General features: G+C 50.5%; 1 long non-coding RNA gene across 1 annotated transcript; it reads left to right on the forward strand.

Annotated features, from left to right (window-relative positions):
* Nucleotides 1–10,277, forward strand: LOC138190825 (uncharacterized). The gene is made up of 2 exons (XR_011176922.1): nucleotides 1–2,411; nucleotides 9,019–10,277. It is a non-coding gene; the product is annotated as an uncharacterized lncRNA (long non-coding RNA).
* Nucleotides 10,278–25,281: the final 15,004 nt, after the last annotated feature.

Raw genomic sequence — 25,281 nt, forward strand, 5'->3', positions numbered from 1 at the left:
TAAGATGACCACAAGACCGATAGCGAACAAGTACCGTGAGGGAAAGTTGAAAAGAACTTTGAAGAAAGAGTTCAAGAGTACGTGAAACCGTTCAGGGGTGAACCTGAGAAACCCGAAAGATCGAACGGGGAGATTCATCGTCAGGGACGCAGGCTTCGCCGCGGCTCGTGATGTCGGGTCCTCGCGTCCACGGCACTCGGTCGCGGTGCAATGTCCGGCGGCGCCGGCGTGCACTTCTCCCCTAGTAGGACGTCGCGACTCGTTGGGTGTCGGTCTAAGGCCCGGTCGGCTGCCTGTCTCGGCGTTGTCGTCGGGGCAGACCCCCGGTTGCCCGTCCGGCTGCCCGGCGGTACCCGCACGGTATAGAGCCGCATTGAACTGCGTCGGGCCCGCCGCGAGCGCGGTCGGTGATTTCCGGCGGTCGGACCTAGCGCCGTCCCCGGGCCTGGCCAGCTGTTGGCTGGCGGTGTCCTCTGGCTGGCTCGTTCGAATTATCAAATACCGGTCAGCGACGCTATTGCTGTGGGTACTTTCAGGACCCGTCTTGAAACACGGACCAAGGAGTCTAAGATGTGCACGAGTCATCGGGACGAGCAAACCTGAAGGCGAAATGAAATTAAAGGTCAGCCCAGCGCTGACCGAGGGAGACTGGGCCGCTTCACGATGCGGCCTCGCACTCCCGGGGCGTCTCGTTCTTACTGCGAGAAGAGGCGCACCCGGAGCGTACACGTTGGGACCCGAAAGATGGTGAACTCTGCCGGGTCAGGACGAAGTCAGGAGAAACCCTGATGGAGGTTCGTAGCGATTCTAACGTGCAAATCGATCGTCGAAACTGGGTATAGGGGCGAAAGACTAATCGAACCACCTAGTAGCTGGTTCCCTCCGAAGTTTTCGTCAGGATAGCTGGCACTTGCGTACAAAACGTACACAAGTCTCATCCGGTAAAGCGATTGATTAGAGGCCTTGGGGCCGAAACGACCTCAACCTATTCTCAAACTTCAAATGGGTGAGATCTCTGGCTTGCTTGAACTATGAAGCCACGAGATCTCGGATCAGAGTGCCAAGTGGGCCACTTTTGGTAAGCAGAACTGGCGCTGTGGGATAAACCAAACGCCGAGTTAAGGCACCAAAGTCGACGCTTATGGGATACTATGAAAGGCGTTGGTTGCCTAAGACAGCAGGACGGTGGCCACGAAAGTCGGAATACGCTGAGGAGTGTGTCACAACTCACCTGCCGAAGCAACTAGCCCTGAAAATAGATGGCGCTGAAGCGTCGCGCCTATACTCGGCCGTCAGCGGCATACGAGGCGGCCTAGGCCGTCATGAAGCCCTGACGAGTAGGAGGGTCGCGGCGGTGTGCGCAGAAGGGTCTGGGCGTGAGCCTGCCTGGAGCCGCCGTCGGTGCAGATCTTGGTGGTAGTAGCAAATACTCCAGCGAGGCCCTGGAGGACTGACGTGGAGAAGGGTTTCGTGTGAACAGCCGTCGCACACGAGTAAGTCGATCCTTAGCCCTAGGAGAAATCCGATGACGATGTTGGTGTATTTCTATGCCTGACACGCGCGTCGTGACGCCGGTGATTGTGCGAACGTCGGGCCTCGCTCGGCTTTTCCCCTAGCGTGGGCGCGCGCGGTTTGAAATGTGACACACCCGTCGGGCGAAAAGGAATCCGGTTCCTATTCCGGAACCCGGCAGCGGAACCGTTTACAAATCGGGCCCTCGCAAGAGAGTTCGTCGGGGTAACCCAAAAAGACCTAGAGACGCCGTCGGGAGATCCGGAAAGAGTTTTTTTTTCTGTATAAGCGTTTGAGTTCCCTGGAATCCTCTAGCAGGGAGATAGGGTTTGGAACGCGAAGAGCACCGCAGTTGCGGCGGTGTCCGGATCTTCCCCTCGGACCTTGAAAATCCAGAAGAGGGCCACGTGGAGGTCTCGCGCCGGTTCGTACCCATATCCGCAGCAGGTCTCTGAGGTGAAGAGCCTCTAGTCGATAGACTAATGTAGGTAAGGGAAGTCGGCAAATTGGATCCGTAACTTCGGAATAAGGATTGGCTCTGAGGATCGGGGCGTGTCGGGCTTGGTCGGGAAGCGGGTTTGGCTGACGTGCCGGGCCTGGGCGCGATGATGGTAATAACCGGATCCGAGCTCGGTCCCGTGCCTTGGCCTCCCGCGGATCTTCCTTGCTGCGAGGCTTCGGCGGCGGTTCGCCGTTGCCGTCGTCCTCTTCGGCCGCCATTCAACGGTCAGCTCAGAACTGGCACAGACTGGGGGAATCCAACTGTCTAATTAAAACAAAGCATCGCGATGGCCCTAGCGGGTGTTGACGCAATGTGATTTCTGCCCAGTGCTCTGAATGTCAACGTGAAGAAATTCAAGCAAGCGCGGGTAAACAACGGGAGTAACTATGACTCTCTTGTACATAGCTCGCTGCGATACCCGACGAGCGTGACGAGCACGCTTACGCTTAGTTTCATCGCCCCAGCCAGGCGGTGCGTTGGTGAACCAACCAGCAATTGAACCAAGTCTGGCGACGTCGAAAGGCGGGGCGGTGTCCGACGGCTTGATCTGCTGATTGAGTCTGAAGACTAAACCTGTGCGAAAGAAAGACCTCAAGCCCGGTGTTGAGCTCCGCTCAGCATTCGGGCTTTTTTCGTTCAGCGTCTTTCGAACCTAATTGTGAGCACCCGGTGCCGAGTTCGCTCGGAGCCGGGTAGTTCACCTTAGGGACTTTCGGCCACGTTGGTCGGGAGTCGCCCACCTTCGGGTAAAGAGCAAGCGCGAGTGACAGGCGCGGCCAAACCTGTACACTCAACGCTGACACGCCTGTACGGCAAGAGGTGCAGGTCCCTCCTTGCTCGTAGTGTTTCGCGCGCACTCTTACGCCAGCCAATGCGCATTACTCAGGCGCATTTCCTTGTGAAGTGACCAAGGGTCTTTACCACTAACAGAGTGAGTACCGTTCGAGTCTAGGCACGGCGGTTGGAGAGACAACTGGTGCGCTCGGTGAGAAACTACCGTAAGTGTCCCGGCGTAGATGCAGCCGTAATAGCTCCTTACGCTCGGAGGGACTCGGTCATGCAGTATATTTCCGGAGCACCATGGATCGTCCACCCAACGATGCCTCGGAGGCGGTCGGTTTACCCAACGCTACTCGGGATGTCCCGGTCGTGGCAGAGTTAATTGCCGAAGGTGCGAGTGCAGTAGCGGGGAGTGATGCTGCCCCAAGTGATCAACTCGGTCCATCCATCCGACCACGTCGTCCCTCCGTTGCCGGCCAGAGCACGGAGGCTGACAACATTAATGCTTTCCGAGCCACAGAACGCTTCGTTCTGGTAGCGGCGTTAAACAGAGTACAACGCTGTCCAAAGTGCTTGCAGCAAGGTCAGAACATCATCTGTACCGACAGTAAGCAACTGGACAAACACGTGAAGGAGGAACACCCTACTATCTGCACCCTCTGACAGTGCAAAGGCTGCTCACGCACCTTCTCTAGAGTCCACGAATAGCGTGTACATATCATTACCTGTGCGCCGAGGCAAGTGAACGAAGCACTGCCATACCCTTGCGTCCTCTGCGACCTGTGATATGCTTCGCAAAGGGGTCTGTCCGCTCACGAACGCCATGAGCACCCGACCCTCAGAAACGAAAAGCGTGCCGCAATCGCGGAGGAGCCAGGCGCTCCTGGTGGCCGTAAAGCCACGGTCTGGTCGGACAAGGATCTCGAACGTCTTACTCAGCTTGAGCAAGAGTTCATCAAAGAGCGCTTTATCAACGTCGAGCTCAAAAAGTTCTTCCCCGACCGTAAAAATAAGCAAATTTCAGATGCACGCCGGCGTCTCCGCGACAGAGAACAGCGACAAGCGCAAGCCGAGGAGGAGCTAGCCGACGGCGAGGAAGAGCAGGAACCTGTCCACCCTGCCTTACCGGACCGAGGTGACGCTCAGGACATAGCCAATGTCCTGGCCGCGCATGCGACGAATGAGCCTCCGGAACCCGATCCACCTGTGATGGGCACGGAGGATGCACCACTCATTCGGGAGGCTCGCAAGGAGAATGGTGATGCAGGCAACTGTTCTGAGTGGACCAGCTCTCTACTGCGGCTGCTTGATGCAAACGATTTCAACGAGCATCGTATCGATGCCCTGTACGATGAGCTGCTAAACCAGATCAAGCCTGGCTGCGATCCCCGGAAGGGTGGTAGTGCGAGAGCGCCGAGGGGGCCGCGTTTTATACGTAGTCACCGTCCGGCGAGGGGCCGACCACCAAATAGAACATGGCGACGAAAGTTCGCTTACGCCGGGTGCCAAGATTTATACAATAATAACACAAAGCGCCTGGCAGAAGCTGTGACGGCCAACAACCTCCCCATATTACAGCCTAGCGAATGCCCCGCGATGGAGCCAACGCGAAAGCTGTATGAGCAACTTTAGGGCGAACCGGGACCAGACACGACTCTACCCCCTGCGGTAGAAAAGCCCGTGCCCATTGACCAAATACTTGTCCCGGTGACCGCCTTGGAAGTGGAGAGGAAGGTGGCCAGGATCAGCAGCGGGTCGGCTGCCGGACCGGATGGAGTGACACGTGCGGACCTCCAGAGCAAGCAAACGTACGTTGTCCCCTCCAGACTGTTTAACGTTCTACTTCACGCTTGACACTACCCCAAGGCGTGGAGAACGAATAGAACAACGCTTATCCCCAATGCCGGCAAGGACACCTCAGACGTCAGAAACTGGCGGCCCATAACCGTCAGCTCCATGATCAGCAGGTTATTCTCTGCCCTGCTAAATCAAAGGCTGAGAGGTGTCCTCACTTTGAATTGTCGGCAGAAAGGTTTCACGGAGGAGAATGGCTGCTATGCAAACATACAACTTCTGCAAGCAGCCATATCGAACGCCAAAAGGAAGGGCGGTGTCATAACTGTGTTGGATATATCGAAGGCTTTTGACACCGTCCCTCACTCCTACGTTGCGCAAGGCCTGGAGAGAAAGGGTATCCCACCGTCGGTTGCCTCTCATGTGGCCAATATGCACAGGGGCTGCGGCACGACCATCAAGTCGCAGGGTGGCGAGGTACAAATCGAACTGCAACGGGTGTGAAGCAGGGCGACCTGCTTTCCCCCCTCATATTCAACCTCGCCATCGAACCCCTGTTAGAACGCTTGCAAACCGAGACACAGGGCATGGCCGTGGACGACCAGAATCTATCAGTGATGGGGTTCGCGGACGATCTGGTCCTGTTGTCGAAGGATGCCAAAATGGCACAAAGGCAGCTTGGTACGGTGAGTGAGTACCTGGCTGAACTCGGCATGAAGCTCTCTGTCGAGAAGTGCGCGAGCTTTGAGTACGTCCCAGGTGGCAAGACCTGGTATCCGAGGGATCCGAGCGTAAAGATCGGCGACCAATCGATCCCGTTCGTTCTGCCCGAAGATGCCCTACGTTACTTCGGGGCAAGGGTCTCGCCCTGGTTTGGCGTACTCAGCGCATTTGACATCAGACCCCTGGAGAAAGTACTCGGGAGAATTCGAGCGCTTCCTCTCAAGCCTATGCAGAAGGTGAACCTACTTAACACTTACATCCTACCAAGGTTCACCTACGGTCTGATCTGCAGTTCTCCATCAGGGGCCGCTCTCGAACGAATCGACCGGCTCGTGCGATCAAGTGTTCGGGAGATCCTCCACCTGACACCTTCGACCAGTGTCAAATTCTTTCACACTCCGAAACGCGGAGGGGGGTTGGGTCTCACCGAACTATAACAAATGACGCTCATCGCGGCCCTGCGCAATGCCATTGAAGCGCGAGCGTCAAGAGACCCCGGCGTGAGCGGAGCCCTCGAATCGGAGAGAGCCCAACGGCGGCTTGAAGCATACGCCGTAACACTGAAACTCCCTTGGCCTCTGTCTCTTCAAGAGCTGAACGAGTACAAAGCCCAGCTCAAGAAGAGCTATCGAACTGACGGGGCCAAACAGGTCTGGCAAGGCCAGAGAGTTGATGACGTGGCATCTCAGCCTATCGCAAATGAGTGGCTGAGCCGAGGCGATCTCATAAAGTCGTCCAGAGTGATCAATGGTATCAAGTTGCGGACAAACACTGTCCCAACGGGAGCCTTCATGAAACTAATGGACGACAGAGTGAACGCCTCGTGCAGGCTGTGCCAGGGGTCTGACGAAACTCTGGGGCACATTCTCGGCCGGTGTAGTCACACCAAGGCCATGAGAATGAAACGGCACGATATGATCAAGCACCTTCTGAGGGCTTGTCTCGCTAAACGGCACAATGTGCTGGACGAGCCCCAAGTAGTGGTCAAAGGCGAGAGGTTCAAACCCGACCTCGTCGTAAACTCGAATGAGGAAGGGGTTCTCGTGCTGGATATCACTGTCCGGTACGAGAGCGGAACCTCTCTCGCCCAGGCCGCTAGAGAGAAGGTGCTGAAGTACACCCAAATACTGGGTGTACTTGGAGAACAGTTGAACGCCCGCCAGGCGAGAGTGATCTCCATCGTGGTCGGCTCCAGAGGCGCACTACCGGTCGACACAGTCTGTTCCCTGAAAAGGCTTGGCTTTAGTTAGGCAGACTTGTTGACGATCTCGATGACAGCTCTTCGGAGCTCCATCGGGATCATAGGTGCCTTCATGGACACCTGATAGTTGGTCGACGCAAGTGCCAGCCCTTGTGTGGCCTTCAGGCCCCCTGGGATATGGAGCACTTGCTCATCGGCCACCTCTCCAGCCGTTTGGCGCTGGCGAGACCCCTGGCTGTCGGCTGTGAGCGCCTCTACACGAACGATGTCTCATGATATACACATTTTATCTATTTATTTATTTATTTATTTATTTATTCAATTGATATGTGTTCGAACGCACAACGGGTCCGAGCTGCCTGCGAATAATTTAAGCAAGGACCTTTAGCCTGATCTGTCACTGGGGACGTACCGGAGACAGGATAGAGGCCTGCCGCAACGAGGGAACCGTGGAAGCGAATCCCACCACCGGCATCGGCCGTACGTCCAACGAAACAGACCAGTGCGAGTCGTTTGGCCAGTTGTAAGCCCCTCGGGGTTTCAGCTGTGCTACGGCGGCGGAGCCAGTGCCCGATTAAACGCACTGGGGCGGACACCTCCACGTGGTTTTCCCCGGAAACATCACCGCAGAGGCGATGGCTAAGTTTCGCTTTCCCGATTGAAACACCTGGGACTCCGTTCGGCTAATTTTCCCTCAGTCCGGCAGGCAACTTGGCAAATGGTTAGCACTTCCCTATACAGAGTCGCAACCATCTATATTTTATCCCTCTGACCTCGGCCAACTATTTATTTATTTATCTATTTATTTTATATTTGAATTGACTTGGACAGACGTCAATTGATCATTTTAAAATATTTTATGTGACTCGACCAAACTTCTAACTTTTATCCTTTTGACTCTTATTCATTCATTCATTTATTTTTGAACTGCTCGACCATGCCCTTATTGGGTACGGCGAGCGAACGCAGTGGGAGAAAATATTATTTCATAAATTGACTTGACACATAATTTTATTTTATTTGACTTATAACAACGAACTGACGAAGAAGCCTCTACCGCAAGGTAGACGACCCACCAAATACTTCCTTCTTATCCTTCTAACGGAGGCTATTCCGTCATACCCTTTTTTCAATATTTTATTTTTCAAACACTTTGTTGTGTTCACCCGGGGAACTTCCCACCACGGGGAAGTCCGCCTGTTGCTTAGGCAACTGTGGGCAGGAAATAGCCAAATGCCTCGTCATCTAATCAGTGACGCGCATGAATGGATTAACGAGATTCCCACTGTCCCTATTCACTTTCTAGCGAAACCACTGCCAAGGGAACGGGCTTGGAAAAATTAGCGGGGAAAAAAGACAAGCAAGCGCGGGTAAACGAAAGTAAAGGCATGTGCTGCACAGCCTTTTAACATAAGAACCTCGACGTGTGTGACGAGCACGATTACGCTGATGTCGGAGTAAACGTTGAGGCCGTCGTTTGAGGTGTCGGCACAGGCACTCCTGAACCCAGTATCCAAGACGAGTCCTTTTGGCAGACCACACGGCGTTCACCCCTAAGACTACGGGTTCAGCTGCCTAATCCCGCTGATGCGGGCAACAGATGCGATCTGTAGAAAAGAGGTGTGGTAGCCTGTCTAGCCGGCCAACTTGGCATGGCAAAAGCGAAACCTGGGGCGACGATGACTCGTTTAAACGTCACGAGGGGAGCCTTGTTAACACGAGTACCCTGTTGGGGCAAAACTGGGTAAACGGTGGGGCCGTCGTTTGAGGTGTCGGGCCTGGCGCACTCCTGCTGTGTTAGTATCCGAGACGAGCCCCTTGGTAGACCACACGCCGTTCACCCATAAAACTGAAGGAGTTGCTGCCCGAAGCTGCTTGCAGCGAATGATGCTGCCTTCAGTATTAGAGGTGTGGTAGCCTGTCTAGCGATAAGCTGGGGCGATGGCGACTCGTCCAACGTTGCGAGAGGAGCCTTGCTAACACGAGTATCTAAGGGGACGGGGAGCCCAACCTGCCGGCTACAGGTGCCCCGTCATTTGGTGTCGGCCTCTTAGGGGCAGCGCGTTTTGCTTAGGAACATGGATCTCGTGCCATAGTGCGTTAAAGGCTGGAGTCCTTGTACGGAGGGGGGTTCAGGCCCCCCTACTCATCCACCACATGGGGCAGGCGTTTGAGGTGTCGGGCACGTTTACGTGTACTAGTATCCGAACCCAGCTCAGGTGTGGCGGTCCGTATCCGGTGGGGTACACCGGGGAAATAGGAGTTTAGGCAGTCTTGTTTCGGTGTTTACGTAACAAACACCTCTGTTTGAAAGTCTTGATGGTCCGGGTCTAGCGGATGCCTGGCTCCGCCGTGTTTGTGGACTGTAAGTAACTGAAGTTACCGGTTTGGGGCTCGATACAGGGGGAACGTCGGGCATCGCGCGCCGACACCCCCGGGCGGGGGATGGGGGGCCTGACCAGCCCCCCGAACCCCCCGATGGCGGTCGTTACCATGACTCTCCCAGGATATAGCCAAATGCCTCGTCATCTAATTAGTGACGCGCATGAATGGATTAACGAGATACCCACTGTCCCTATCTACTATCTAGCAAAACCACTGCCAAGAGAACGGGCTTGGGAAAATTAGCAGGAAAAAAAGACCCTGTTGAACTTGACTCTAGTCTGACACCGTAAGGAGACATGAGAGGTGTAGCATAAGTGGGAGGTGGCAACATCGCCGGTGAAATACCACTACTTTCATCGTTTCTTCACTAACTCGGTTGGGCGGAGCGCGTGCGTCGAGGACTTTCAGCCCGGCTGTGACGGTGTTCTAGAGCCAAGCGTGTAAGAGTGGCGTGAGGCTTCGGCCGATTGTCGATCATACTCCCGCGTGATCCGATTTAAGGACACTGCCAGGCGGGGAGTTTGACTGGGGCGGTACATCTGTCAAAGAATAACGCAGGTGTCCTAAGGCCAGCTCAGCAAGGACAGAAACCTCGCGTTGAACGAAAGGGCAAAAGCTGGCTTGATCTCGATGTTCAGAACGCATAGAGACTGCGAAAGCACGGCCTATCAATCCTTTGGGCTTGAAGAGTTTTCGGCAAGAGGTGTCAGAAAAGTTACCACAGGGATAACTGTCTTGTGGCGGCCAAGCGTTCATAGCAACGTCGCTTTTTGATCCTTCGATGTCGGCTCTTCCTATCATTGCGAAGCAGAATTCGCCAAGCGTTGGATTGTTTACCCACCAATAGGGAACGTGAGCTGGGTTTAGACCGTCGTGAGACAGGTTAGTTTTACCCTACTGATGACTCGTCGTTGCGATAGTGATCCTGCTTAGTACGAGAGAAACCGCAGGTTCGGACATTTGGTTCACGCACTCGGTCGAGCGGCCGGTGGTGCGAAGCTACCATCCGTGGGATTAGGCCTAAACGCCTCTAAGGCCGTATCCTCTCTAGTCAAAGGGGGTAACGATATTTCTAGGAGTCTCGTGAGTCGAAAGGCTCAAAACAATGTGACTTTACCGGGTGGCCGGTCCACGGACCGGTCGTCGCACGAGCCCTGTTTGCCGGGCGGGGTCTTCGGCCTTCGTCGGGATCTTCCCGCTCGTCGGTTCGGCCTCGAACGGTCGATCATGGGTCATCCAGTTCGATGTCGAGACTCGGAATCGTCTGTAGACGACTTGGGTACCTGGCGGGGTGTTGTACTCGGTAGAGCAGTTACCACGCTGCGATCTGTTGAGACTCAGCCCTTGGCTTGGGGATTCGTCTTGTCGGTTAGACGAGGCCCCAATGTGTTTGTGTTTGCAGAGCGCTGGCTCGACGCCAGTGACGCGACGCGTCGCTCGTCCCATGTCGGACGAGTCGCGGGCGGACCGGCGCGGCCGTGCTCTGCTCGCCGAGCGGGTGCGATGGCAATGCGAGTGCGGGGACTGAAAAAGAAACCTTCATTCCCGTACCCGTTGCTACTCGAGATATATCCGAGGCAGCAGCTCGGATCGCCGGTCGGCGAACGCAAGGCCGACAAGCGCGACCATAGGGACCGGTGGACACCCTCGGCACGTCGCGGGATTCGGCGACGATATTATAGGCCGCATTTATTCATTCGATGATCCGTCGACCGTCGGCCGTCGTCCTCGATCCCCGAGGGACTTGGGAATTTTTTTCGTCCCAGGCGACGAAAAGGCAATGCGCCGCGTCCCGTGATAGTCGGCGCTGGACCCGCGAACCGATCGTGGCACGGCAGGACTTGTGAAAATTTTCGTCCGGGTCGACCGAAAGGCAATGCGCTGCGTCCCGGGGCCGATGGGACGACGTCGGACGGACGGACCCCCGATGCGGCGCCACGGGACACTTGTAAAAATTTCGGCCCGAGTCGACCGAGAGGCGATGCGCGGCGTCCGGAAGTCGATACGGGTCGACCGGACTTGTGAAAATTTCGGCCCAAGTCGACCAAGGGGCGATGCGCGGCGTCTTGAAGTCGATACGGGTCGACCGGACTTGTGAAAATTTTGGTCCGAGTCGACCGAAAGGCGATGCGCGGCGTCCCGGAGTCGATCCGGGCCGGGAGCCTGTCGGAACATCGTCAAATGAGCCCCGGGTATTTTCGACAGAGTTCCTGAAGTTCAAAATTTTTCCGATAGCCCGCGGAGGTTTCGCCCCGTAAGCCGACCGTGCTACCACCGTACCGGCGCCGACGTCCTAGCGGCCAGGCTCCTACTAGTAAGAGGAGCGAGTCGGTCGGGCCGGTCTCCCGTCGTCCGCCTGCTACGCCGTACCGGTACGTGCTCGAGCACGATACGTACGTCGGCGTTGACCAGGAGCGGGCGTTTGCGGACCGTTCCGTGCCTTGTACCAAAGAAACTACGCGACTCGCGTTGTTTCATCTATCGTCACTGCAGTACCGCGGGTCGGTGTCTCAGACCGAATGGCCCTTGACGCGGTACCAAGAAGTTCGGCTCTCCGTGAAACACGGAAGGCGGAACGCTCCAACGCACGCATCAATTCGCTTCTTTCCGAGCGTACACTCAAAGACCAGAGATGTTATAACAATGTATCCCAGACGCTTTTAATCTAGCCGACGGGTACGGGAGATCGTTCGAACGCTTATAAGCCGAGTGTCGAGGTGGCGGCACACGGAACCGGGGCTGCCTGCGGGCAGTCCCGAAACACACAGTAGACGCGCGGCCGACCAGGCTGAAAGACCCCTTCGGCGATTTGTGGCGCACGTCCGAGCCGAGATTTTGTATCGAAGCTCCCTGGTTGATCCTGCCAGTAGTCATATGCTTGTCTCAAAGATTGAGCTATGCATGTCTCAGTGCGAGTCAAATTAAGGTGAAACCGCGAATGGCTTATCAAATCAGTCATGGTTTCTTAGATCGTACACACATTTACTTGGATAACCGTGGTAATTCTTGAGCTGAAACATTCAAACAGATTTCCGACCAGAGATGGAAGAAATGCTTTCATTAGATCAAAACCAATCGGCGGCGGGTACGTCTCGTCCGCCGTTTACCTTGGTGACTCCGAATAACTTGTGGCTGATCGCACGGTCTCGTACCGGCGACGCTCCTTCCAAATGTCTGCCTTATCAACTGTCGATGGTAGGCTCTGCGCCTACCATGGTTGTAACAAGTAACGGGGAATCAGGGTTCGATTCCGGAAAGGGAGCCTGAGAAACGGCTACCACATCCAAGGATGGCAGCAGGCGCGCAAATTACCCACTCCCGGCACGGGGAGGTGGTGACGAAAAATAACGATACGGGACTCATCCGAGGCCCCGTGATCATAATAAGTACACTCTAAATCCTTCAACGAGGATCCATTGGAGGGCAAGTCTGGTGCCAGCAGCCGCGGTAATTTCAGCTCCAATAGCGTATATTGAAGTTGTTGCGGTCAAAAAGCTTGTAGTTGAATCTGTGTCCTACGCTGTCGGTGCACCGCTCACGGTGTTCAACTGCACGAAAAAAAAAATTCAGCTCGTGGAACTAAATATTAGATAGTTACTTGTAAACAGTTCGTCGAACTAAACGTTCTGTTATTGGAAGAGCACTGCATGGTTCGTATAACTGACTGTTATTCAGCTGTCATAGCTGTACGTTGTTCAGCTCTCTCAGCTAAACAGCTTCGTTCGAAGAGCTGGACCAGAATTTTTCGGCTCCGCTCACAGCGCTTATTATAAAATAGTACACTTATATTACTATTAGTATTATTTTTCATCATTATTATCATCATTTATTCAGTGTCATTCACATATTTGAATGGACTATTTGAACAATTATCTATCAACTGTATTTAAATCATACTCATGAAATTTGAAGGTTATGAAATATGTCAACGCACCAAAGCACAGCGCAACATACAGCTCTTAAAGCGAAACCATTCAGCTGTGAGAGCTGAACAACTTGCAGCTATCAGAGCTGACTAATATATAGTTGCTGTAACTACAAGATAGACCGTAGAGTGCGTATAGTTACTGGAGCTGTAGAATACAGCTCGCCGAACAGAATTTTTTTTTTCGTGTAGCATAATTGTGGGACGTCCTACCGGTGGGTTTAGCCCTCTGGGCGGCCCAACTAATATCCTATCGCGGTGCTCTTCACTGAGTGTCGAGGTGGGCCGGTACGTGTACTTTCAACAAATCAGAGTGCTTAAAGCAGGCTATTTTCGCCTGAATAGTGTGTGCATGGAATAATGGAATAGGACCTCGGTTCTATTTTCTTGGTTTTCGGAACCCCGAGGTAATGATCAATAGGGACAGATGAGGGCATTCGTATTGCGACGTCAGAGGTGAAATTCTTGGATCGCCCTAAGACGGACAGAAGCGAAAGCATTCGTCAGAAAAGTTTTCTTTAATCAAGAACGAAAGTTAGAGGTTCGAAGATGATCAGATACCGCCCTAGTTCTGACCATAAACGATGCCAGCTAGCGATCCGCCGAAGTTCCTCCGATGACTCGGCGGGCAGCTTCCGGGAAACCAAAGCTTTCGGGTTCTGGGGGAAGTATGGTTGCAAAGCCGAAACTTCAAGGAATTGACGGAAGGGCACCACCAGGAGTGGAGCCTGCGGCTTGATTTGACTCAACACGGGAAACCTCACCAGGCCCGGACACCGTAAGGATTGACCGATTGAGAGCTCTTTCTTGATTCGGTGGGTGGTGGTGCATGGCCGTTCTTAGTTGGTGGAGCGATTAGTCCGGTTGATTCCGATAACAAACGAGACTCTAGCCTGCTGAGTAGGCGTACCTTCCGGTATCTCGAAGGTCCCCGGCCTCGGTCGGGCGGTTTCTACTTCTGGCGTACGAATGAATCTTCTTAGAGGGACAAGCGGCTTCTAGCCGCACGAGATTGAGCAATAACAGGTCTGTGATGCCCTTAGATGTTCTGGGCCGCACGCGCGCTACACTGGAGAAATCAGCGTGTCTTCCCTGGCCGAAAGGCCCGGGTAACCCGCTGAACCTCCTTCGTGCTAGGGATTGGGGCTTGCAATTATTCCCCATGAACGAGGAATTCCCAGTAAGCGCGCGTCATAAGCTCGCGTTGATTACGTCCCTGCCCTTTGTACACACCGCCCGTCGCTACTACCAATTGAATGATTTAGTAAGGTCTTTGGACTGGCACGCGGCAATGTCTCGGCATTGCCGATGTTGCCGGGAAGATGACCAAACTTGATCATTTAGAGGAAGTAAAAGTCGTAACAAGGTTTCCGTAGGTAAACCTGCGGAAGGATCATTAACGTTCCGTACTGTCGAAGCAGCGACTCGTAAGCGCGCGGGGCTGTCTCGCCGCGAGAGCGGCGTGTCACGCCCACGTGTCGCGAACAAAACTTCACGAAACTTTGAACGACGTAATGGTCGGGCCCGGTTGCCGCGGCGCGCAACACAATCGTCGTGACAACGAACGCGGTGCTGACGCCGGATCTGATGGGTCCGGCGTTGGCCGCGGTCGCGACGAGCGCAGTCGCCGGCTAAAACCGCCCGACGACCGACTTGCGCCGAGGCGTCGACCCGTTGCTCCGTGTCCAGCGCGGAGCGGCGGCGGGTCGTTCGCGCTGTGATGGAGCTGGAACATTTCTAATGAAATGTAACAGTTTATATCCTCTCGTAGGAACATGCCGGGGATTATTTAGATGAATACAAAATTTATCATGCAGCGTAGCCCGCCTTATGCGCTTGGCTTTCTTATCGGCAGCAGTGCTCAAATTACGCGATTATGCACTTCATATGCACTGTCGCCGAGCCCGGCGAGAGGCCGTGTGAGCAGTCTCAATACTGCTTCCAGGCGTAACGCACGTCTAATTTAATATAATATAACGTTAACACTTCCTTTTACCATTTTTTGTTATCAATCATCATTCAATTCTCTGTTTGAATAAACATATAAATACCTATATAATCGTTGCGCAATATTTGCATGACAAATTTGGCGATCCTGCCAGGATCCGGTTAAATCCAACGAACGCGGCGCGCGTATCAAACGGCCGGATCACAGTGACGAATTGTGGAAGTGAGTGCGTAAGCCCAATAAATTCACGCGCGAACCTTCGGCTACGCGTTTATAAGTAATTATTACGAATTGTACCTAGCAAGGGATAGAGTGAAAGGCCGCCTTGCGTAGACAATCAAGGACTGCGTGTAGACCGCTTGATAACCAGGGACTGAGTGTAGACCGCCTGATTCTACACTGGACAATTCCCATAGTAAACGTGTGTATTTATTGGAAAGGAAGCAAGTATAAAATTCTGCACTCCTTAGATACAATAAACTTCGCGTTTAAACCGTCTAAGTGAAGTGAAGTGAGAATAAGGACACTCAGACTCGAACCGCTCTTATATTCTTGCCCCCGGTGCCTGTCAGAGACTCCAGGACATCGAAGCCTCGTACCGACGGCTACCACGATCTTCGAGTGTGATGCTTCACACCTCAATTTGGCTACTCCTAGCGTGAGTACAAGCATTTTGTTACTTACTCGAGTCACCATAAACTTATCGAAGGACAAATCGTGATCGAAACTAAGAATTTGATGGTCAAACTTGAATCATTCAAATAAATAAAGTCAAAGCTTGACTCAAGGTAAATTCAAAAAATAAATTCACAATGGACGTGAACGAAAACAATGACCGGAGATCGGCAGTACCTCCCACTATTGTTGAGACTGCAGAAGATGGACAATCCGTCACTTCTGAATCCCGGTTTGAAGAGAGATTTTGGGATTTGACGAACCAAATGACTCAGCTTGCGAATAGGCTACAAGAAGCCACCGAACGTAATGATTTAACTGCAATGGGCAGATACCGTCTTGGTCTAGAGCAATTAAACGGAGAGAGGTTAACTGCGCGTCAACTTGCTCGCCGCGAAGATTTGCCTATAGAAGAGGTTACCCGTTTTATTCAATTGAGAAATCAAGAACGTCGTGAACACGACTTCATTCGTCGCAATAATGTAGAAATAAATCAAAACTCTAAAACAGTTCCGCGTCCCGAAGACACGCTTGAAAGCGTCACCAACCAAATGTTTCAGGAAATGCAACAACCGAATCACCAATTAACCGAAGAAAACCGTCAAGAGGAAGCTCTTACAAATAGTAATACCAATCGAGAAGCAATCAATAACTATTATCGCTTAACAACTAGCGATGATCCGAATGTTTCTAATATTTTGAGACCGCCCGGAAACCATACCGGAGCGATACCGCGAATTCAACTAGATACCGCGCGTCTCGTTGAATCAGAGGTGGAAGGTCCTACTCAGATAGCTCCCTCAATCGTAACAAACCCACCACGTTACTCGGCATTATACGGGCTCGCTCAAAACCGATTGCTGCCACCGACACCGCGCATCAATGAGGTGGGCTCCCCAGCCAATTCAGACTCGGACCATCAAGGTATAAATGCGATGCCAATACCGACCCTTCACCAAAATCGCTCATTAGAAAACGACCGATTCTCCACCGCGCGAGCCAATGTAAACCATGATATCTTGTCGGATACGGATTCGACACTGCAACGCGTTCTCGAGGAAAGCCGACGTTTATCACGGATGCCGAACGTACGCCTTACACCAAGGCCTAGTCCACAGTGGCCTAATGGTCCGACGGATTACGAAATCCCACGAGGTACTGGTAGCAATACCCGTAACAACGTCCCGCGTCGTCGTCTAGAACAGCAAGAAGAGGATGAACTTCGAAGAGCCTTGGAAATGTCTGCTATTTTACCACATCGTCGTCCGGACACTGTGACGTTCAGTATGTCCCAGTTGCTGAGTGATCCCGAAGCTTTACGCCAACAGCAGGAGATAATGAGAAACATTGAGGAACTTGCGCGAAGAAACCAAACAAGAATTCAACTACCTGCAACTGCGCCACCCCGAGACGTGTTTCCCCCTCGGAATCCAAGAGACCCAGGCCCGTATGCACGAACGGAAGCTTACTTGAATGATGTCAGCCTACGCCCCGATGCTGCCGGAAGATACCCCGGAGAACCAAATCGCCCAGCGGACGAGCCCTATGCGATCCAAGATTTCCTACCCGCGTTTCAAGCCATCAAGATGATTGATTGCAGACTGGAAGGAAAAGCAGGCGAAGACGTACACGCTTGGATCATGCAAGTAAAAGCCGCCGATATGGTAGTTATGCCAACCCAAGGTTTCCCGTTTTTGAGCATGGTAATCAGCTTGAAGACAGGAGGAGCTCTTCAGAAGACCATCAACCAGAGGAGACCTCGTACAATCCCAACTTTACTCGAAGTCATAAGATCAGCCGTTATTGTCGAGAAAAGTGCCACCACTGTGGAAATGGAGCTTGGCAGAACAGGCCAAAAGGGCGACACTGTGGACGCCTACAATCTCAAATTCAATCAGATCTACCAAGACCTCGTAGCTGCCTTCTCGAATCAACAACTACGAGCGAACATCGATCCTAATCTTCAAGACCTCGAAAATAGAGTGTGCCAGTAGTACGGACTTAATCCGAGGATATTCCATCAAGTCAAAAACCGTCAGTACTTCAAGTTACTAGAAGCCCAGAAGGCTGCGAAAGAAGCCGAAGGCGAGGAATTGAATTTCCAAATGCATCAACAACAGCTGATGAACAGTAACGACACAGCCTCGAAACCCACGTTTTGGAACAAGTCCCAAATTTATGGGCCAAGCAGCGCATCAGATACGCGAAGATTCCAGGTACAACAAAGAACCTTGACGAACTCGCCAAGGTCAACTCCTCGACCACCACCGTCTGTCCACCACCACGATGAAGCGGAACAAGATGAAGATAAAGAACTCCAGAGATGTGAATGCCACACCTGTAACACACATCGGACCGCCCATGAACAACAAGCAGTATGTCATAATTGCGGAACCAGAGGACACTACAGCCGGAACTGCTACGCTCCGCGCCGACCACAGAACGACCAACGCCCTAATACTAACGGCAATAAGCGAGACGCAAATTTTCAAAACGCCAGCCTCAAAGACAAACCGCCCAACGACCAAGTCAATTGCACGTCAGAGGAACTCCAGTCAGAGGAAGAGGAAATAAAGGGACAGGAGGACGAACTAGAGGACGAGTGCCAACAGGAGCCCGTGTATGTTCAGTTTCACAGGGGTTACTACAGTGTGCTGTAATAAAATTTGGAGAAACAAAGAAAGGAGTAGCCCTTATGGTCGATACAGGTGCATCAATAAACCTCATAAAACGGAAGGTTATTCATCCATCGGATAAACAAATTTGTCCAATTATCAAACGCAAAATTTCCTTTAAGACTGGCAAAGCGCTAAATTCCGCGAATGAAATTGCTGTACTAAGTCACATGGGGCTAAAGGACGAATTCGTCATTATACCAGACGATTATCTGCCTGACGACGAAGATGGAATCATGGGAAACCCGTTTATGAGGAGGCGAGATTTCCAGTTGAATGCCTCGACGCTCACCCTGAAGAATAAGATACACCACCTTAGTAGCGACCGAAAAATTCGATTTAAACCAAATTCGGTGAACAAAATTGCCATCGATACCGACGAAAAGAATCTCGATCTCATGTTACGCATGGTCTATAAAGACGGAATGCCTATGGAAAATATCCCGGTGCAGATTGTACACACGAACAATCATGGTACGGCTTATGGAATCATCACCACCGCTGAAGACGAAGCTATCGAGCTCGGACTGGAGAACGTCCAAGTCCACCGAGTAAAGAGTATGTCGACCCCGGGTGTATGGCAACAACCACGTGATGAAAGAGAGCAGGCGCTCCAACATACTGTCGACTTGAAACACCTACCGGATGAGTACCAGAAAGAAATTTGGAGTATTCTTCAGGATTTCAGCGATATCTTTGCCTTACAGGAGGAAGACATGGTCAATGGAACTTCAATGGCTGAACATCGCATCGAGTTGTCAGATCCTCAACGCATTGTAAATGTGAAAAGTTTCCGTGCTCCACAGCTGCACCAGCAGGTTGTAAAAAAGGGAGTAGAGAAAATGTTGAAACAAGGAATAATAACGGAATCCGAGTCGCCATACAACTCGCCAGTTTGGGTTGTACCCAAAAAACCGGGCCCCGACGGAAAGCCCAAGTATAGAATTGTGATCGATTTCAGGAAGATTAATGAACTTACCGTTCAGGATTCTTATCCGATACCAATAATCGAGGATTTACTCGATCACATGGGAAGGGCCAAGTTCTTTACTACTGTCGACATGGCCGCAGGATTCCACCAGATCAACATGGCTACTGACTCCAAGAAATACACTGCCTTCTCAACCCCCGACGGGCATTTCGAATACCAACGAATGCCTTTCGGATTACAGAACGCTCCTGCGACCTTCCAACGCATGATGAACGATGCGCTGAGAGGATTGAATCAGAAGATCTGTTGCGTCTACATTGATGACGTAATAATTTTTGGTGAAACGGAGGAAGAACACCATCGAAATGTAAGAACCGTATTTCAGCGTTTAAGACAATGTAACTTGAAACTCCAGCCAGAGAAGTGCGCCTTCATGAAAACTGAAGTGAGATACCTCGAATATGTCATCACTGACGAAGGAAGCAAACCAGATCCGGAAAAGACCAGAGCGATACAACAATTACCCGTTCCAGTCAACGTTAAGACGATTCGATCCTTCCTTGGTTTGACGGGGTATTACCGAAAGTTCATACAAAACTATTCAATGTTAGCGAAACCATTAACAAGGTTAACAAGAAAGGACATCCCATGGGATTGGTCAGCAGCCTGCCAAGAAGCCTTCGAAACCCTGAAAGAAAAGTTGGTCACACCACCGATACTTGTGAGATCAGACCCAGCTAAACAATACGTCGTAACCACCGACGCGTCAAACGATGGAATTGGAGCGGTACTATCTCAAGACGGCCACCCCATATATTTCTTATCTCGAACCCTGAATGATGCGGAAAGGAATTACAGTACGACGGAGAAGGAGATGCTTGCTGTTGTATGGGCCGTCAAGAGACTAAGAGTATATTTGCTCAATACACCGGATAAACCCTTCATCATCCGCACCGATCATCGTGCACTCGTATGGCTGAAAAATTGCGTAGACCCCAGTCAACGCCTGCTGCGTTGGAGACTAAGATTGGAGGAATACTCATTCCTGATAGAACATGTTTCGGGAAAAAGTAACGTAGTAGCGGATGAGTTATCCAGAGTCTTTCGCACAAAGGAAGAGATCTTCGGAAAACTCACCGAATTGGAAAAGGGACTATACGAAATCACACCCATTGACAGGAATCCCAAGTGGGTCCACCATATTGCCGCACGCCACATTGACATCGAGAGATTGTCACTCACAACAGGCAGGACAGAATCTCACATCAAACTCGTTCCCAACCGAAATCGAAAAGGGGAGGACGGCAAATGGGTGAAGATTACCCTAGAAGAAAAGGATGCCTCTGACAACACCCTGATTATACCAAAGAATCAGACTGATAGACGTGAGAAACTCAGAAACTACATTCATCCGAAAAGGTACGAAAAGATATACTTCTGGATTGACCCTAAGAAAACCACCAAAGAAGAAACCAATTCGATCATTGAAGATCTCAAGAGGATACGTCAGGACTCAGGTGCAGACATATCATTTTGCTTGACAGGAAAGGATGTGCCTAACAAACAGCAACAGAAAGAAATCATGGCCAGCGCTCACAACGACATCAATGGACACTTTGGCCTAGCAAAAACAATTGACCGAGGAAAAGAAACGGCCGTATGGTCACGTATGGAGAATATCAATTCATTTATCCAGGCATGCCCCACGTGTCAGATGTATGTAATAATCTGGGTAATTGTACTTCTACTCCACTTTTAAAATAAAAACTCAAGTTGGATTCTGAAATAAAAACAGTTTATTTTAGTATTACAATCACAACTTCTACAGTTAGCTAAGATATCAATACAATGTTACTTACCTGAAATAAAAACAGAAAACAACATTAAAAGTTTTTACTCCAGGTATTGTACAGTAGTTTGTTCAAGTTTTAATAATATCCTTAATAAAATGCACAATTATTGTAGTCGTAAATTCACGTACTTATTAGGTTAGAATTTTCAATATCACAGAGCCCATAGAATCCGTGATCACAGAGTATGTTATTATGTATGATGACGATAGGCAACTCCCTCTATAACACTGGTGGTAATGGCGGCAGATTCAAATTGAAGTAAATGAGAGATGTCATTTTCTTAATATGTATAAAAAGGAAAGGATACAAATGAAATCACCCGCCATTCTTTTCGAAACCTTTGCCGAAAAACCTAACGATCAAATTTCAATAGATATCGTCGGACCTCTGGTCGAATCTTGGAATAAACACCGATATATCCTCACGATGCAGGATTCAATAACTAAATTCATTAAATGTGCCCCACTTACGAACAAAACCGCGACAAAAGTTATCAAGGCTCTATCAGAGTACTGGATAGGTAACTTCGGGTGCCCCAAAGTAATCTTGACGGACATGGGAAAGGAGTTTTGTAACGAGCTGACCGATTCCTTTCTCGAACACTATAATATCAAACATATCACCACAACTGCATATCACCCGCAGTCGAACGGCTCTATAGAACGAATGCATGGTGTCCTGAAAGACTATATTTGAACTGCCTGCAAAGAGAGAATACACACTTGGGACAAGGTTTCAATAGAAATGGCACGTGCCTATAACACTTCCGTTCATCAATCAACAGGTGAAACGCCTCACAACCTCATGTTCTGTCACGAAGCCAACAATCCTGACGGTTTCCGCGAAAACCGATTGGAAACCGTGATTAGTAAGAAAATGTTGTGGATACGAAAATGGGAGGAACGGTTCGAGAAAGCTCTGGTCTGGCTTACCAAATCCAGAGAGAAAAACCAAAAACAAGTGGACCAAGGAACACGACGACAAACTCCTTGATATCAAGTGGGAGATAAAGTAATGATCAAGAACCATACGCGACAGAACGCCTTGGAAAGGATTTGGAATGGACCATTTGTCGTCGTCGAGATCAACGAACAAAAAGGAAATATCACTTACAAGAAAACCGCGGATGATTCCACAGCGTCTTATTGGAAGACCCATCTGAATAATACCAAACCGTACTACGAATACGACACCGGACCAAGGGAAAACGATCCAATCCCTAGAATTGAACTCAAACGGGTTCAGGGTAACGATTGGATCTCCACGGAATAGAGTCTAAGTTTCTTTTGTTATAGGTGTAGCAGTCTGTCCCTAGCCTACTTCGATGTCTCAGTTATCAATGGGACTTTACTCCAGGAGGAAGTGGGCAAAGTATACATGTACCAGGAAAGATGGAAGATATTCCAATCCATTGACGCAAGTGGGTTCACCAAACCATTACTCGACATTCACGACAAACTCGGAGGCCTCCAGACGATACGGGATACCTATCTGGACCATTGGAACCCTGGTCAGCGATCCCTCGCCCAGTCCGCCCTGGACGCTTTAGATTTAGAATTTGCCCGTGCCTCGTCACACAAGAATATTTTGGAAGTCATTTTAGACTTGGGTGCGCCTATTCTTCAAATGACGCGCCGCCCCTCTAAATTAAGGGAATCTCAATCCCACGGAACCAAAACAAGTACTCCGAAAGCGCTCGCGTCGAGCGATGTTACTTACGAAGCCTCGCGCGAAGCTGAGGCGGTATTTGGAAAACACGTCCTTCTGACGGGTCTGGCAAATGAAATGTATCCCCTAAGGAAATCTTATCTCACGCCAAACATCAGACCGAAAAGAGGAATGTTTAACTTTTTAGGAACAATCCAAAAATCAATCTATGGAACTGCTGACGCGGATGATTTGGAAATAATTAATGGGAATCTAGCCTCACTAAAAAATGTAACGGACACTCTAAATCTTGTGGTAACCAAGTCCTTGCACATCAATCAAGTCCAAATTAATATCTTGAATACAAATCAGCTCAAACTTAAACACTCTTTGGAAACTGTATGGGGACAATTAGAATCATTAAAAATAAAAGGTAACGAAACGCTTGCTTATCAGGAATACATGGAAGCTATAACTCTAAGTTTATTTGAAATTAAGGAACTGCAAAGACTGATCGACCTGTTAATGACTGCCGTGCAATTAGGAAGGCATGGTATCATCGATAACACCCTTTTTACTCCAAAGGAGCTTATGACAGCTCTTCAAGCTTTCGACGCCAATGACAAAAAGACACTAATACCTATTAAAGAGGAAAATTACGAGAAGTTTATTAAAATAAGTCATTTAACTATAACCACAGATAAAGGCAAACTTATCTATATACTCACAGTGCCTTACTTAGAGAAGGAACGTTGGGTAATAATTCAGAATACCCCGGTACCCGTAAGAATAAATCACACTTATGTAACGCTTAACCCAACATATGCTTTGAAATTAGTACGTAAGAATTTTATAAAAGAAGTCACATTTTCTCAACTGAAACAGATAACCGATTATTTCATTGGTGATTACCGCGATGTGGGACATCGCAACGATACTATTGAACTTTGTGAAAAAATAACTGATCCCATACCACGAGGATGCACTCTGAGTCGTTTTCTCGTCACAGATATTGCTTACATAAGAACGCAGGGATCGCAAATAATCTTACCTTCGAAGCCAATTGAGGTAACCATAACATGCGCTTCAATGCAGACTTTTATTATTCAAATCACCAAGCCATCCCTGATAACCACGAATCAGAGCTGCGAACTTCAAACTTTGAAAACGCGAGTCAAATTAATCGTAAAACATATGACTTCTCAATTAACAGAAATACATGCAGATACCATTTCCCCGCTAAACAAATTTGTAACAGGCCGGGAAATTGTATTGCATCACGTGATTAACTTGGATACCCTCAAGGATCAAGGACAAGCCATTTTAGACCTTGAGAGTGTCCTCGCGAATAACGAAGCGACCCTTCGGGTCAACAATACATGGGCTAACTTCAAAGGTATAGGGATCCCATCAATAGCTGCCGTTTCTGGAACGATATCCGTCTTGTCTATTCTACTCTTGCTGTGGAAATTTAATATACCAACCTATATCTCGGCGTTCGCCGGATATTGTTGCCAAAGGAATCCCTCTGCTTTGGAAGTAGTAGAACGAAGGAAATTAAAACGCAGGATTGAGACACAGGCTAAAAGTAACGAAAGAATCCTACGAGAAATCAGAAGCCGCAGAGACGCGCCTTTGTCTTCGTCGGGGGATGTGATGGAGCTGGAACATTTCTAATGAAATGTAACAGTTTATATCCTCTCGTAGGAACATGCCGGGGATTATTTAGATGAATACAAAATTTATCATGCAGCGTAGCCCGCCTTATGCGCTTGGCTTTCTTATCGGCAGCAGTGCTCAAATTACGCGATTATGCACTTCATATGCACTGTCGCCGAGCCCGGCGAGAGGCCGTGTGAGCAGTCTCAATACTGCTTCCAGGCGTAACGCACGTCTAATTTAATATAATATAACGTTAACACTTCCTTTTACCATTTTTTGTTATCAATCATCATTCAATTCTCTGTTTGAATAAACATATAAATACCTATATAATCGTTGCGCAATATTTGCATGACAGCGCCTCCGGCCGACTCGGTGCCAAGAGGGGACCGCTCCGCGGTCCGCCTCGACTCGTTCGACCCGGTCAAGTTGTACGAGAGAGAAGTGCGAAGCTGGTCTCAGCGCTTCTTCGCGGGCAGCTTGTCTGCGCCCGGGTGTCCTCGGTGCAACGCCGTTACACCCCGGACGCAGGCCGCGAACGCGGTAGGCTTTAAAGAGAATTTTCGCCCGTACGAGGAAGCTCGCGTCACCGTCGCGGGCAGCGATGCCCGGGACTCGCTGACGCGGCCCACTGCCGTCCGCCGTCAATCGTTTGCATTGCGAGCCGATCGGGTCCGGCGCCGGTACATTCCGGCAGACGACCCGAGTAGTATATATATGAGAGTTCTGGACCACCACCCCCCCCTAGTTCCCCCCTAGCTCCCCCCTAGCCCCCCCCGCCCCTCGCGACTCGCGGCCCCCCCCCGTCATTTTCGGCGGCTATTTCCATAGGATTTGACACACACACACACACACACACACACACACACACACACACACACACACACACACACACACACACACACACACACACACACACACACACACACACACACACACACACACACACACACACACACGCACAATAATTCCTGTCGAGACTTGTTTGGCGCCGGAAAGCCGCACATAAATCGGATAGGGTAAACATCCGCTAGATCTATTGAAAAAAATTCCAGGAAATTGCTCTTT

The sequence above is a fragment of the Neodiprion pinetum genome, chromosome 4 (genome assembly GCF_021155775.2).
Source record: "Neodiprion pinetum isolate iyNeoPine1 chromosome 4, iyNeoPine1.2, whole genome shotgun sequence".
NCBI lineage: Eukaryota > Metazoa > Arthropoda > Insecta > Hymenoptera > Diprionidae > Neodiprion > Neodiprion pinetum.